The 17,204-nt window shown below is 38.2% G+C and overlaps 1 long non-coding RNA gene across 1 annotated transcript in view; it reads right to left on the reverse strand.

Moving 5' to 3' along the window:
• The window catches only part of LOC135712844 (uncharacterized), a 37,644-nt gene that overhangs the window by 14,184 nt on the left and 6,256 nt on the right, over window positions 1-17,204 (reverse strand). The window contains exons 2-3 of the long non-coding RNA XR_010518683.1: window positions 5,552-5,596; window positions 5,312-5,446 (exon numbers count right to left, since the gene is read on the reverse strand). This is a non-coding gene — a long non-coding RNA (uncharacterized LOC135712844). The remainder of the gene's footprint in view (window positions 1-5,311; window positions 5,447-5,551; window positions 5,597-17,204) is intronic.

Below are 17,204 nucleotides of genomic sequence, written 5' to 3' on the forward strand. Positions count from 1 at the left end.
GACAGCGGGCCCAGCACAGCAAAATAAACGATTTGAGCCCGGGACATGCTGCCTACTGTCTAACGCTGCTGTTGGTATAGGCCTGGACAGATACAATGGCGCTGCACTTGAGTGAAGGTGGAAGCAACGCATAGAAAAATGAGCAAATACACAAACCCTTCGTCTGAGGATGTAATCTTTGCTATCAAATTCGTTCGAAGCATTTACCTTTGAGCGGCAGATGACGCGATTGTACCTGTCTCATAGCGTTCATATGAGTAAATGGAAGAGTTGCCAGTCTTCTTGATTTGTTGTCTTCGGCTCAAGCCTTAATCCTGGTTAAACTATATGGGTACATTGGTCCTTATTGGCGATATTGACATTTACTATATATCAGGCATAACATTTGATAACGGCACAAAAGCATTTGTAAACAAACTTTCTAAGGCCCTTTACTCGCGAACCAAAGTACGCCCACGCAAACCAATACCACTTTCGGAAAGGTTGTGATAGGAGTTGCTCCTATCCGATGATGTTGTTGGTTTGCGTGAGCTTACTTCGATTTAAAATCTATCGATCAATTGTAGAGCAATGATTTTTCAAACATTGCCAATTTTCTGCTACACATTTTACCGGAGGCATCATGTTCGGAGCGGTAAAAAGAATAGTCGCTATATTCATAGTATGGCGGATATAATCTCAGGAACCAATTGAGCTGTCAAATAGCGGAACCAATCGAGCAAATCACGACCAACAACAGAAAAGGGCACATCACCTAGTGCGAACAAATCTTTGGAAACCCTTTTCTCGTGACTCAAGGCTCGCCTACGCAAACTAACACACAAACTTAGGTTGAGAAAAGTTTCCCCTATTCGATGATGCCGGTAATTTGCGTTCCATTGGCGAGGAAAGAATAATCAACGTTTTGTTTATATAAGTTGAGAGTACCTTTTCAATTGTTGGTCTAAAATATATTATATTGGTTCCGCTTTTTGAAAGATCAAAATTCTATCCGCCAGACTATGAATATAGCGACTATAGTAAAAAGGGGTACAGTTTTCATTCAACTCGCGCTTTCTCTTGTCAATCATGTATCCAGCACCGAGACCAAGATTTGTGATAGATCAGTGCACGTAGATGTCAAATTTGACAATTTTGGGTTGTTTGTTTCGGTTCACATTCGTCTAACTGTTGCCATCACTTTTACTTTGGTGTTAAATGAAACGGATACAACAAGACCAAATTGTGAGGTTAGGGACCGTGCACTGATCTGTATTATCACTTAAATTCTATGACTGCGATATAAAATGATTTCTATCGTAATTTCACATACTTAGTACTTGATAAAACTTTGCTTCGAACGTGGTTAGCGATAGGTAAGACGTATTTGAATATTGTCTTATATATTTAATCGTGAAAAACTGTTGATATGTCATGGGTGAGAACAGACATCTCGAAACTAATGGAAAATCATATAAGTTTGAACTATGAGAAAATTCAGTAAAATATACCTGTTTTTATGATGAATATTGCTCACTAAAAGATATATCTTATAAGATAATCATGTATATTTTATTGGAGTTGCTTTTAACGATTTTTGACGTTTGTTGATATGTCGCGTGTAAACAGCCATGTAGAAACTATTGGACAGTCATTTAACTTTGCAGTATAGGAAAACATGTATATCTCATTAGAATAGCTTCCTTTGATTTTTGAGGTTTAAATATTGTAAACAGATCTATCCCAATCATTGTATAGTCATATAGATTTGCCTTTTAAGAAATCCAACAGCAAACGTTTGTTTTGGCATGCTTTTCTGGGATGAATATCGCTCCCAATAAAATACATCTTACATGATGTTCTTCATAAATTATTGAAACAATTTTCAACGATACTATCGTACACTCATTAAAATAATTAGTCGAACTAAATATTTCTAACGACAATGATACTGTATTGAATAATCTTTGTTTGTTATTGTTCCATTAGATAAGGGGTTGCGGAAAAGAATGTATTGAGACCGAAAAAAAAAATTATTCTACTGCAATATTTATTTGCTAAGATTCTAATTGTAAGCCTTCTACACGGATAATTCAGATTCCAGCACTATTACTCGAACTTCATGAACCAGTTCCATGAACTCATATAATGTAGTCGTTGTTTTATTGCACACATGAGCATTAAGAAAGATTTGAATACACGAAACCACCGAAACGGTGCATAAATTTGTCAGTGTTATTTTTCTTCACTCTAGCAAAACGAGCATAACGTTGCACTACATTCCATGTCGGGAGAGCTGTTCTTACTTCATGCTAATTTTTTTTTTTTTCCTTTGGTTTGTTTTTTCCGTCGATCTTGTTTTCCGTGCTGAGCACCAATGCTACCGACGTGCCAGGAAGGCAGCTCCCACACCTGGACCCTACCTATCGACCCATCAACTCATGAACCGGGGACCAACGGCTTTACTTCCCATCCGAAGGAAGGCGTGATCAGAGATGTTATGCCTCAGAACATCCCGGCGGCGCCGACTGGGATTGAACCCAGGCCTGCTGGGGTGAGAGGTAATCACGCTTACCACTACACCACCGGCGCCGTTAACTTCATGCTAATTGAACGAGCTCAATATTGAAATCAGCCGTGGCCCAGTGGAATCGAGCGCAGACACCGAAAGCATTCACACCTCAAAAGTTCTGGATCGAATCCCAAATCAGCTACAGCAATTGGTGAAAGCTCCCCACTGCCTGATGTTTATTTTTCGATTTATTTTTAGAAATCGATTAAATATACGTGTCAACATAAGAAGTAACTTTCATGTGATTTTCACATAAACTTTACTTCGATTGATTTATGACACATATTATATTGTGGTGAAAAGTAAAGCTTATGCTTATGGGTTTCAAATCCATTTCAGTTAATTATTATAATTTGACCAATTTTCATTTATCATATGACGATCATATAAAAGTTACCAAATTATCAGCATTGTAAATGTATCAGATATACATATAGAATTTACCTGACACATTTTCAATCATATCATTTTCAATGGATTATCTTATAGCGCAAATTTATAAGATTTCCACATAACAGGAATATGTCATATTGGTTCAGTGTATGAGTTTTCATCTTGTTTGTACTGAGTATGTGTTCCATTTGGTGAATTTTCACTTAAATTTGCCAGATGGAACATTTTCAAATAAACCTGCTATTGTCAGGGGTTTGACATATAGCTGAATACACGTACTCAACATCAAAACAACAAAACATATCATGGTACCGCTGACAACGTTGCAGATGTTCGGTACGCAGCAAACTTAAGCGATATGACAGCCATATCCATCCCCTGGCTATTGACCAGACTTATTTCTGACACCTTCTCGAAAATAGGAAGGGATTTTCGAACATCTTAATTTATTTTCGAAGTGTCAAATTTAAGTGAAAATTCACCAATTGGAACACATTCACCCATTTGGTGGATTATTTTAACTTTGGGTTAAAATTTGACAGATGGAAAGTTATCGATTAACCCTGCTATCCGAGCGGGGTTATTTCTGACAGACAAGAAGTTAAATGTTGACAACCGTGGCTGAGTTCTTCTCGAAAACCGGTCGATCGATAGCACAGGGATTTTCGAACATCAAGAATAACTTTCGAAATGTCACTTTTAACCACGAGTTAAATTTAACTCGGCAAATGGTTCACAGCCTGAGAACATAAAGCAAAGTTGCGTTGTCATGACAGCAGCGACGAAAGCTCTGATGATTTTCTGCTCGATTATCAAAGTGTATTCAATATTGCTGATTCACATATATCTTAGCATGCATGCATCGACATTTCACAAATAAGAAGAAGCAACATCCGCAGCTGTCAAACATAAACACAACCGGATAATAACTATCATTCTTCGAAGCCTCGGTTGAAGACAGATCGATCCCTCTTGATGCAATCGACTCGATCCGCCTGGATTATCAATTGTATCAATCAGGCTATACTGGAACCACATGTAACCCTAGAATCTACTAAATAGTTGTGGAGACGATGGCCTTATGAAATAAAATAGTGTAGTAGTCCATAGGTTGGTTGGAGTATCTTCTTTTGCCAATGCGCTGAAAAGCAGTTTTAATTTATTTTTCTATTCAAATAAATATTTCAAGATATCTTCAATTTATCTTGCGAACTTCCACCTGAATTGTTGTTTTGAATGATTCCTTTTACATTTTATGTGTTGTAATGCGAATAAGGTCTTCAACTCGGTCTTCAAGGAACGATTTTGGTTCAGTGTTCGAAAATCCCAAAAGCAGCTGTCAGTGACGATTGTCAATTTCGGTTGTCAAATCTGACGCCAAATGCTAGTTTTACTCTGAACTGGCAATATACAGATATATTATTTTGCACGCATCACACGTAAATAGTAACGTCATCATTTCAAACCGACATGCATCTGTAAATTATTATTTTCCTGGTTTTGCTGAAAAAAATTCCCGGTTTTTCCTGGTAAAACAAAATTCCCGACATTTTCCTGGTATTCCTGGTTCACTTGCCACCCTGTACCATGTAAAAAAAAAACATGCCAAAATATAAAAATAAAATGGATTTGGATACCATTCACTTCAAATTGACACTTGGAAAAATAATTTAAAATGCACAAAAATCCCTATTAAGTAGCGCATGGAAGAGGGGTAGTGGAAAATATTACGTAGCAGATTGAGAAAGTGAAAAAAAAAACGAAAGCGAAAAACAAATGAAAAGCGAAAAAATATTTTCTGTTAAATAAATCCACGCACCCCATAATAATATAATGCAAAAAAACTGTTAATTGCGATTTTTATTCAATCTTGAATAAGGGGGGAGGGGTTTGAGTTTGCGTTACTTTATTTTGAAGGGGGAGGTGTCGATTGAAAATCAATCGATACTTTTTGTTGTGACGGAGTTCAAAATACGAATTTTTAGCGTATTGTAATTTATGTACCGCGCCTGTTGATCGATCGACTTTCCACTAGATGGTTATCAAAATTAATTCCGTGACTATCAGAAATAAGTACTGTAACACAGTCATAGTCATATATCGTTTTCGGTTTAACAAATATATTTTTACATTGAGGCTTATGGGTTAATGATAATACAAATTCATCGATGCTATGTTAGCGGTAGTAAGTGAGCCTTCAATAATTTTTATAAAATTATAGGTTTTCGAGGGAAGACGCATTTAATGATTTGAAATTAAAGGTTTTTTTTATTGATAGTACAAAATCAACCTCTCAAAATTTAGGCATTCAGAATGTATAATTAAAAATTAATAGCGACGAAGAAACAGAGACATCACATCACTTACATAGATTTATACATTAGTTCACCCTTGGGTCCAACCTGTTGATTTTGCAGTCTTGTTTTCACCAAGTCCAATGGAAAAACACATGACACTCCGATGATGCCTGCAATGCCACCGTTGATAATCTTTGGGATCAGTCTGTGAACAAACATCGCATAATAGAATATGAATATACCCGGTAAATATAGAGTTGGCAACAGTCTGCGCAACACTTTACGCCGTACAAACGTGTTAATAACTTACGGAAACTGTTTGGCGTCTGTCGATGTGCCAGCCATTCTGCTTGATCTGTAAAAAAAGTGTATTTTTTTTATTTGTTATTAAAATTAGTATTGTTAAATTTGTTTTCTTAACTTAAAGCTTAAAAAGCAGAGCCATAAAGTCAGCAACAGTCACGTACCAAAAAAGTTATAAAACCCCTCCCAAAAACGTTCGATTGAACAAAATGTTATTTCAAATTTTATCAACACCTACTTTAAAAAGATGGTAGTGATTTGTCCAGAAGAAACGTGCTCAACTTTTTGGCTCAGCTCTGGTACTCTCTTCGGTCCCAAGCTAATCGATGCACTCCTCGAAACATAGGAAAATCCACGATCCCCTCATTTTATCTGTCAAACTTTCATAGCGAATCAAAACAAACATAGTGTAGTACTAGAATTTCGCCTAGAATGGGGTGCGTTAATCGTTTGCTTGGGACCAATAGGCTAGTCAAGTAGTGAACCAATTTAAAATCGTTAGTTTCCACCGGTTGGTACAACGGTAGTACAACAGTGTACTTTGTATGTCTGTACAAGGTCTTAAGTACCGGATGTAAAGGATAGAACTCAAATTCATCAGGAGCGAAATACCTACGACGGTCACTACCGGGAACTTCGTCAAATAATTATCCGAGCATCGGTCACCATCCTCAGGGAACTATAAAGCTATACAACAGTACAATGAGAGAGAAGGATTAAGAATTTCCATTTAATTTCACTACCTTATTTGCTTATCCTTGACAGATACGCGTATTTCGTCTACAATGTGCAGATTTCTTCAGTGTCTTGTACTAATACTCGTCTATGTCGTAATGTGTTGTACTAATACAAGTTACTGAAGAAGTCTGCACATTGTTGACGAAATACGCGTATCTGTCAAGCAAATAAGGTAGTGGAATTAAATGGAAATTACTAAACCTTCTCTCTCTCATTATACAGGTAAGACGCCCACATTCATCAGGATATACAACAGTACAACTTTTGCCCTATTGCTGCATCGAATCTTTGCCCCAACGGTGCGCCAAAAAATAGTTTTGAACATTGTTCTTTAAACACCTTTCTAGCTACGAATGTACTGAAAATTCATCAAAGCAGCGTAAGAGAAAGCTATTGGGTTAGGGATCGTGTGTTTGAAATTATGTTGATTCCAAATGCTTGGAGTTTTGAGATTAAGGTATATTTGAATAATTTTAAAATACCAAATTTGGTAAATAGACATCTGCTTTAGGGAATCAGGAAGGTTGAACATAATCAGATCTGTTAAATCCGCATTCTGATACACATCAGCGCCAAATAAATAAAAAATGTCCTTCCTCTGCTCATAAAACAGGCGTCCACCAACAATCAACCAGGACGAAGGAAGAACTTTCCGCCTCTTCATGGATAAGCGAATTCACGGGTGCGATCCGCCCCCCCCCTCCTCAAGAAACGTCTGGATCTTCTGCTAGACAAAGCTCTCCATCCTCCCTGGATTCTGGAGACAACCAACAGCTCAAACAAATAATCCCGATCTGTTCTCAGTGGATGAACTCATGGAGATTTTTATCAACATGACCGGTGCTCTACGTAAGTGCCGCAATAAGCCCGAACAGATTCAAGTGCTCGGTAAGTTCATCATCCAGTATGGTGTCTAAACCACTGAACATCGCTACCTGGCACGCATGCTCTGTAAGAGCTAAACAGATTGAGCTTGCCGACTTCTTCCGCAAGCATAGCATCGACGTGGGCCTGCTAACCGAGACCCATCTTAAGTCCGGCGACAGCTTCTGGTAGCCTGACCACAACATTATCCGGCTTGATCGCACCAGCTCCAGGGGGTGGTTTAGCGGTCATCGTCAGAAAGGGAGTCAAGTTCTGCACTCTGCCCCACATCCACACTTCTATTATTGAGGCCGTTAGTGTGGAGGTGGAATCACCAACTGGAAACGTCCGGTTTATCGCTGTTTACTGCCCACGCCAGTGGACCGCAAGCAACAGACTAGGAATCCAATTCAAGAACGACCTGACCTCCATCACGCGTACTAGCTCCCGATTCATCGTTGGGGCGACCTGAATGCCCGCCATGAAGCTTGGAGGAACTACCAGCGGAACCGGAACGGATGTCTATTGTACGACTGTGCAGTTTCCGGACGAATCAACTTTTATCTCTCCGGCGGGAAATCCCTCCACCTTGGACTTTTTCCTGTCGATCATCGGACTATGCAAACCGGAAGCGCACAACAATCTCAGTTCCGACCACCAACCGGTGGTGACTGAAGTCGGTGTCAACGTGGTTCCTGCTAGAAGCTGCCTGCGTAAAGACTACCACCATGTCAACTGGGTGCAGTACGGACGAATGGTGGACAGCAACATCGATGAAAATCCACCACTCGACACCGTAGATGACATCGACCAGGCGTTGGTGGGACCCCAACAGGCCATATCCATGGCTGACGAGGCATACGTTCGACAAGTTCCTGTGAGGGGTAGGTTTGTTGCTATTAATTCCCACGCCCAATTACTGATTCGGTTGAGAAATGTTCGTAGACGCTAGTTTCAGAGGACTGGAGATCTGGGAAAAAAAAAACGTGAAATGGCCAATCTGAACAGGCAGATTGCTTCCAGAATGGACTCACCCAAAATGAAAGTTTCAGGCGTGTTGTCCAGAATTTGGACAACCGCTCCAGACCATTCTGGAAGGTAGCCAAGGTCCTGAAAACACATCCCAAACCCATTCCAACTCTCAGAGCCGAAAATGATGACGATCGACTTTTAATCACCCACAGGAGAAAGCAAATGCGATCGGAGAGCATGTCGCTTCATCGCATTTGCTTGGCTCTACTGTCCAAAGTCCGCTCGATGCTCAGGTTGCGTAATGTGTTCAAAACCTAGATGCCTCCCTTTGTGGCATGCCTCCGGTGGATATGATTACAGTACAACAGATTTGCTCAGCGCCTAAATGCATCAAGAACATGAAGGCTCCCGGGTTTGACGGTATATTCAACTTGATCTTGAAGAGACTCAGCATGAAAGTGCCGTCTCTTCAAACCGCTATCTTCAACAGATGCTTGGAACCGAGCTTGGAACTTCACTACTTTCCAAGCAAGAAAGTAGCAAAAATCATACCAATCCGCAAACCCGGTAAGGATCCAACATTGCCTTCAAGCTACAGACCAATCAGCCTCCTTTCAGCGCTGAGCGAATCGTCCGAGAAACTCATTCTCAAACGTTTACTCAAATTTGTCGAGGAAAACAACATTCTCCTTCTGGAACAGTTCGGGTTCAGAAAGGGGCACTCCACCAATCACCAGCTAGTACGGGTGACGAATAACATCCAAAGTAACAAAGCTGTATCCAAGTCCACAGCCATGGCTTTGCTAGACGTTGAAAAGGCGTTTGACAATGTTTGGCATGACGGACTTGTGTACAAGCTTTGTAACTTCAACATCCCATTACATTTGGTTAAAATCACCCGTAACTACCTGCAGCAAAGTTCGTTTAAGGTATCACATGAACACATCGATGTATCAATTGGATAAATGTTCACATTTCCAGAATAAATAATAAAAAAAACCTTTTTTTTTATTCTGGCGCGTATTTAGTATAAGTAATGTTTGTATAAATATGAGCAATAAAAACGATCTGACTAACTTTTGCTGTTTCTTCACTCTTCTGTACAATTGTCGTTTCTATTTGAGAGCTCGTTGTCCTTCTTTGCATCACTGCTAGTTCCTGAATGTCTCCCATGTCATTTCTGATGTGATCCACGATATATCGACATCCATTATTTTAGTAAGATGACCTTAAGTTCCTAGTTGTGTCTTATAAAACCGTAACATCATTGCGGAAAATTGACATTACCCATCTCCGGGTATTGTCTTAACGAGCATCACTCCATTGTCGTATGACATGTGCTTCATTTTGCTGCTCTCCTTTTACTTTTACTTTGTCGACTCCATAGTACCGTAAAACATATTGATATATACATTATTAGTAATGCTGTGATATATGAGGGAACCTTTAAATTTAACACGATTTGAAGTACTTCAATGCAACATTCAATTTTTTTACTAAAAATTGATACATTTATAATATGTTATCTTAACTAATTTCTGGAAGCATTTACTTGTGTTTTATACAAATCGTATCAATGTTCCGTCATATCGTATCTTCAAGTGATCTTCGCCAGCGTCACATTTCATTCCGGCTCTACATGTGGTGAAATATGAAACGCACCTTTAAAAGTAAATTGATGCTAGACGCCTTACAATGGTTGTCGGTGAAGCAAAGAATTGTATATTTGACTATGGTGTACCTCTGTGGATATATGTTGTATCAGAGGCGTGTCCACCTTCAAATATGTGGGTGGGACAAGGTACTAATTACAATCTCATAGATCTTTTGAATATTTTTTGAATCGTGAACAGATTCCGGAGATGTATGACCGAAACATGTTCTGGTTTGTTAATGCCATGAAACTAAATGCGGCCTAAAATGAATAAAACCTATCATGTGACACATTAAATGACATTAGAATTAAAAAAACCAGTGGTACTACTAATCAGAGCACAGGACTATACTGGCCACATCCGGCCATGTTATGGGAACCCTCGACCCCAGTTTTTAGCTACTTAGGACTAAAATTCATCATGCGTTACCTTAAATCACATGAAAATTCATCTATCTTTTCTCATCATATGATAAGTGATCATACGATGAGAAAAGATAGATGAATTCGGAATTTCTATTAATAAGAAGGGTAAGAGTTCATCATTGGAGGATTAATTCATGTTTTAACTATGTTCTCTATAAAATCGTGGGTGAGACAAAGCTTTGACTGTCCCACCCTGATATTTTTGTGCGTAGGACATGTCCCACCCACTCCTCGCGCCACTTTGTTGTATATATGAGGTTTAATCCATTCTATTGGTTGTTTAATATGCTTCAATGAAACAATCAAATTGACATTGCATTTAGTCAATAACAACGCTTGCTATTTTAGAAATTTTTAATTGAGCACAGGTAACTGCATTTAAGTTAACTTAAATAAGTTATAGTTGAAAGCAACTTGTCTGTCATAGTTCTGCAACATAAAGATGCTCGGAATACAGTTTCGATTCTTCCACCCCCTGTATTAATTCTGAGTAATATGAACTCCTATTGTACTATGAATTCATGGGTCGGCGATCTAAATGATAAAAATAGAGCAGCTATTTTTTACGATTTATGTGACGATTTTAGCTTGTTTATTTTGAACACTAGTGTAGCGACACGTATAGCAAACCCTTCGGCTCGAGAAAGCCGACCTGAACGACTGATTGTGTTCAAGATCGCTACCATTGGATTGTCCGTAGAAGGTTATCAATGATCCCCATGGTAGAGATCATTTGTCAATCATCATTTCAACTATGTGTAGACCTCACTTTGCAGAACCATCTCGTGTATAACTGATGTAAGAATTAGCACTCACCAACTACCTACTCGGAGATCAAACATACAGCACCCGGTCGACTCAGGCGACAAGAGCAAGCTCCGGAACACCCAGGGTCGGCTAGCTACCGGGTATTCAGAGGGTTTCGCGATACAAAAACGAAGAACTTTCACTTTTCTTTAAACGCATTTATTCGCCACTTTCTGTATTATGTGCGTGTTGTTCTGTGTTCATATGTGTCGTGTACACAGCAAAAAACTAATTTTGATATCACATCAAAGTGGATGCACTACAATCATGTCGAAAATTTCATGTTATTTTTATGACCACATAAATAAACAAATGCAGTAAAAGTAGCGTAATGTCAGTTCCTGCATTGTATTAATGATAATTTTGTCCTTTTTAGCAAGTAATATTACACCATATTTTCGACCTGATTGTAGTGCATCCACTTTGACGTGATATCAAAATTATTTTTTTGCTGTGTAGCCTAATCGCGTTGTTCGCTGTACCGGTACATACCGCTGCTGCCGTTGATGGTGAATCGAGATGGCCGACACAATGACTCCTGTCCTACTGTGCGGCCGGAACTCTCGCCAGATTGGCGAAGCGAGCGGATGACAGGCCAGCGGGTGTTGCTGGACGATGGGATGGCAGGCGTCGTCCTTCGTTGGCACGATCGGCCGACCGTGGCAAGGCCACCTTGGTCAAGCCGAGAAAGGAAAACTCCTTAGCGATTATAGCCTACGCTTGGCCAGATAGTAGTGTTTCGGTCCTTAACAATTAGGCTCGGAAACTGTTTCCAATATTTCTCGAGCCGGCCGTATAAAAAAGAGGTCCTATCGGACGAATACGTAATTAATTTACGGTTTTTGGTGCAGGGTATTTAGTTACCTGAACGTTAGCTTTCCCTAGTGCACCTTGCTGCTGCTAGGAAGAGGGGGGGGGGGGGGGAGGTGGTCCTGGTTCACGTTCTAAAACACCAACCACTGCACTTAGCTAATTAAATGCGTCTTAGCACACGGACGCCTGATATTAAAAGAGCCCGATTTTGGGCAATGGCCGTTCTTCTCCCCAATTTTCTTTCATCCCGTCATCCTAGTTTTCTATGTTTGTTTGTAGTTCTATTGTGGACATAACGTAACGGTACAACATTTTCACAGCGGTACAAAACCCTATCACTTCTGTGGTATACTGCTGTTTTTGCACAAGAAACGTGAAGGTTCTGAATATATAACATAAATGATAAAAATCTATGAACTTGTGACCAAACGGTTACACGAGTTCCATTTGATCTTACAAGGAACATCGACTGGCAGAAATATGCAACGGCGCACATTGAAGTATTTAACCTAAAAAATTGGCCAAAAGTCCGAAACCCGAAATGTGTGAATCTCAAGATTTTTAATTGTTTTTGTAACTACATCTTGTAGTCATCATATAATTACTATTTTGGACCTGATTAATGCCCACCCAACTGTCATTATAAGAAGCTTGTGAGTAATCTCTTTGCCGTTTAAAAAGTTCATTATGTCAGTAGAGCGGAGCAAAGGGATAAAAAATGGATAAAAAATATATATGATTTTACATTGATAAGCATGTAATAGGTAAAAATAATATTTTTCAATAACATTTATGCTGTTATGCATCTCTGATCAGCCGTTGGTCCCCGGTTCATGAGTTGATGGGTCGATATGTAGGGTCCAGGTGTGGGAGCTGCTTCCCTGGCGTCGGTAGTATTGGTGCCCAGCACGGAAAACAAGATCGACGGAAAAACAAATCAAGGAAAAAAAATAGATCCAAAAAATATGTAACATTAAATTAACGATTGACTCACTTTCCGTGGTTTTCCCAACATACATTACATTAATACATTAATCAAAAAGAAATATTGAGGCTTTTGGACCATTGTAGCAAATGCAAATATTCCTCCTGGTTCTACTTAGCTATTTTCATGACGGTTTTCAAAAAATATGCTTGCATGCAATTTTTGAAATATAAAAAATATGTTGAATTAGTAAAATTATAACAAAAAGAGAAAAAATCAAATTGAACAGGGGGATTGTTTTTGTTTTACTTTTTTCATACAATTTTACATGAAAACACATGAGTAGCAAACATTAAATCATTTTTTTTTCAGTTTAGCAGTTCAGTGACAGCTTAGTTTTCAAGACTTGACAACACAGCAGAAGGACTAGCCTATGTTGGCAGCTTAAGTGCTGGATTCCGTGCCTGGAGGTCTTTTTAATAATTTCGAAGCAACATAGTACGTTGAGAGGATATCTGAGATATGTGATTTGAATTGTTGTGCAGTTGAAGATCTTCAGAATGATACCAAGCTGTGGAGTTTTTGGAGATGAATGATCCTCTGGCTTTCGGATAATTTCTGCAACCTGGCGTTTGAGAGAATAATTGGAAAATGTGATTTGAATTGCCTGGCAGTTGAAGATCTTCCTGAGAAAGCTAAAATCTTGAACAAATAACCTGATGACTTCTGTGAGGCTTCAAGTTGGTCAAGAATTTCTCAGAAGATTATTAACAGTCTGTACATTCATATCACTTTTCTCATAATGGAGCGTTGGAAGATCAAAGTTCTCCATAAAATCTTCTTGATATTAATGTTTTCAAGACTTCAGATGTATCAGGTATTTTTCTAAAGATTTCCATCCAGCATGACCAGTTTCAGGCCAAATAGAATAAAGAAATAAAAAAAAAATACGTCGACCTTCTCCGATATACACGAATCTTTGCATAATTCTCGCGTAACATTTGAAAAGGGCTTATCCTCGTTGATCGATTCTCTTCATCGACTTTCTCTTTGGTTTACCACGGCAATATAAAAGAATATCTCGCTAAGCTCGCAGCACAGTTCGAAAGAAGATGATGTTAGCTTGCGCCTGAAATAATACACTGAATGGGGAATTCATTTGCAGTTGGGTTATTCGCGAAAGAGAAAATCGATGAAGAGAATCGATCAACAATGATAGGCCCTTTTCTCGTGTTGAGCGAGAATTGTGTGTTACGGGTAATCATTCACATTTTTGCAACAAAAAATCGGCTAATTTGGATCTCGTATTTTTTTTTATTTCAAAATGGCAATAAATTCTAGCACGAAAACGTCACTTCTTATCGAAATGACCGTACAACAAAGCTGTTATCAAAAGTAAAGTATTTTAGGCAAAAATATACACTGTTCTAAGTTTTATATCAGAAAAACCATATCTTCCAAATTTATAATTTATTTTTTTTAAATAAAGCTCATAAAATCGAACTCTTTTGAAATATTAAAACCATATACACTTGAAAATTGACAAAAATCGTATTACATCAACTTTGGGTCATAATGTAAACCTTCTTGTTAACAAGCTTTTTTATGTAATTTTTGCACAGATAACGATTTTAAATGTCACAAATATGATTTCATGTGTAAAAGTTATTACATAAAAAAGCGAACTAGCAAAATTTAAAAAAAAATACCAAAAGTTCTTTTTCTACAATTTTTGTCAATTTTCAAGTTCATTGTTTTTAGATATTCCAAAAGTTTGCATTTTTGATGAACTATTTTTTTTTAAATAACAAAAATTGAAGAATTTTTTTTTTGAGATACTTGAGTTTTTAACACTTTTTTTGAATTTCCTCAAAATTAAAAACAAAAAGTTAAAATATCACGTGTATTTTTCCCAGGAAGACTTTGTTTCTCTACAACTTTGTCTCATACATTATTTTTACCAGTAGTGACGTTTTCGTGCTACAATTCATTGAAAATGACAAAGACTCAATTTAAAAATGAATGCAAAATCCAAATTGGCCGATTATATGTGAATAATTGCGCATAACACACAATTAGGTGAAGTTTTATGCACAGTTATGACATTTAGCGTGGAACCAACCGGTGGAAACTAACGATTTTAAATTGGCTCACTACTTGACTAGCCTTGGTCCCAAGTACATCTATAATAGTACCCCATTCTAGTCGAAACACTATGTTTGCTATGATTCGCTATGAAAGTATGACAGATAAAATGAAGGGTACGTGGATTTTCCTATGCTTCGAGGGGTGCATCGATTAGCTTGGGACCGAAGAGAGTACACAGCAAAAAAAATGTAATATCGATCAATGTAATTCAAGCTGATGTATGAAATAATGATGTAATAGCAAAAAGCAGATACAATATTACATCAATGGATGCAATTTTGTTCGCAAAATCGATGTACAACGTACAACGTTATATTACACAACCGATGGGTTGACCTGGTTGCAGCAGTTTGGATGTAATATTCAACAACTTTTTTTTTCTGTGTACCAGCCAACAAGTTGAGCACGTTTCTTCGGGAACTTCTGGCCTAAGAGTTACCTCTATGGTGGAACTGCTCACATACAACTATTGGAACATATATTCCGCGGATACACTTGGATGACAAACTATGAGCATGAGCATTATTTGTATAATAAATTATGAGCACATTCATGGCCACACTTGTATAGTTTTTGTATAGTTGTGGTATAGTGCTCATAATTATTATACAAATAATGATTATACTCATAGCAGGTCATACAAGTGCATCCGCGGCAATAATCTCATAAACTTTTCCAGGTAATCAGTAATCTCCATAATGTCCTCCAGATTTTATTTTTATTTTGCGCCAACAGTTTTCTCAGTGTGCCTGCAGTGCCGAGAGTATCAGTCATCGTGCTCTGAGAGGGAATACATTGTATGACCAGCCCTCTATGGAAAATCTGAAGCGGACCGAAATGAATTTGATTCTAGTCGAACACAGATCTTCAATACATTACTGGACATAATAGTTGATCCGTCTAGAATCAAATACTATAATGGAACTAAATCTCGACTAGGAACTAAAATATTCTATCCGACATAAGTGAAGTAAATACAGAAGAGAGCGACATAAGCATGGTTAAAACAGAAAGCGCTTACTCTTTTTGAACTGAACATGAAACTGACACAGAATAATCGCAAGTGACATTGAAAGTTTTATCAATGTTTTAAAGCGTTCTTCAAGGTCAAATTATGGTCTACAGGACTATGATGAAACCAAAATTGTTATTTGCGTTAAGCAACAACTCGATGATTTCAAAACATTCTAATCGACTTGAACTGCAAGTAAACGTGTATTCTTCTTTTCCGCAAACATTTGATATACAAATTACATTTCCGGAGAACTTTGAGATTAGGGCGTAATTGCATTTGTAAACAAACACGTCAATCACCAATTTCTCACGAATCAAAAATCATTTTAAAAAAAGTAACAACACAAACAGGTAGATGAATGATTCCTCTATCATTTGGTATAGTTTGTTTCAGGATTACTTCCACTCACTTGCTGTAAAAAATTGTTTTTTTTTCCGAATTATGAAAACAATAGATGTTATAGTGATAATTAGAACTTGTAACTTACAAGAAGAGGTCGTGAAGAATGTGTTTGATTCATAAAACCTGTCAATTTCGCTTGCAGAGCCTCACAATCAGCGATATTATGATTCGCGAGCGGTTCGATGTGGCCAATGTCATGACCAACTGAACGACAAGAAACGGGACGGTTATGTTGGGAATGCGACGAAAATCCTGCTGCAAGGCTAGCAGCGGTGAGCAGGTGGATGTATTCATAAAGAGCTGCCGATGCGGTTGTGTTCGCTGATGATACTACTCTCACCACCACTCAGTCGTCGTCGCTGGCATCTTCAGCGACCGTCACTACCTGTTCCACCGGAACGGTCATGTGCGCCCATCTGGCAGCCACAGCAAAATAAAATCAAACTAAGGCTGTGAACCATTTGCCGAGTTAAATTAAACTCGTGGTTAAAAATGACATTTCGAAATTTATTCTCTATGTTTGAAAATCCCTGTGCTGTCGATCGACCGATTTTCGATAAGAACTCAGCCACGGTTGTCAAAATTTAACTTCCTGTCTGTCAGAAATAACCACGCAAGGATAGCAGGGTTAATCGATAACTTTCCATCTGTCAAATTTTAACCAAAAGTTTAAAAAAATCCACTAAATGGTTCAGAGCGTTCAGAGCCTAAATCTAGTCCAGATGATTTCACGCAGAAAAAAAAGTTGTTGAATATTACATCCAAACTGCTGCAACCAGGTAAATCCATCGATTGTGTAATATAACGTTGTACGATGTACATCGATTTTGCGAACAACATTACATCCATTGATGTAATCCCTAATAAACGTGTACCATATACTGACGATATCTTAG

Source organism: Ochlerotatus camptorhynchus, unplaced genomic scaffold, assembly GCF_037179485.1.
Source record: "Ochlerotatus camptorhynchus isolate MF236.1 unplaced genomic scaffold, CSIRO-AGI_Acam_v1.1 ptg000505l, whole genome shotgun sequence".
Classification (NCBI taxonomy): Eukaryota; Metazoa; Arthropoda; class Insecta; order Diptera; family Culicidae; genus Ochlerotatus; species Ochlerotatus camptorhynchus.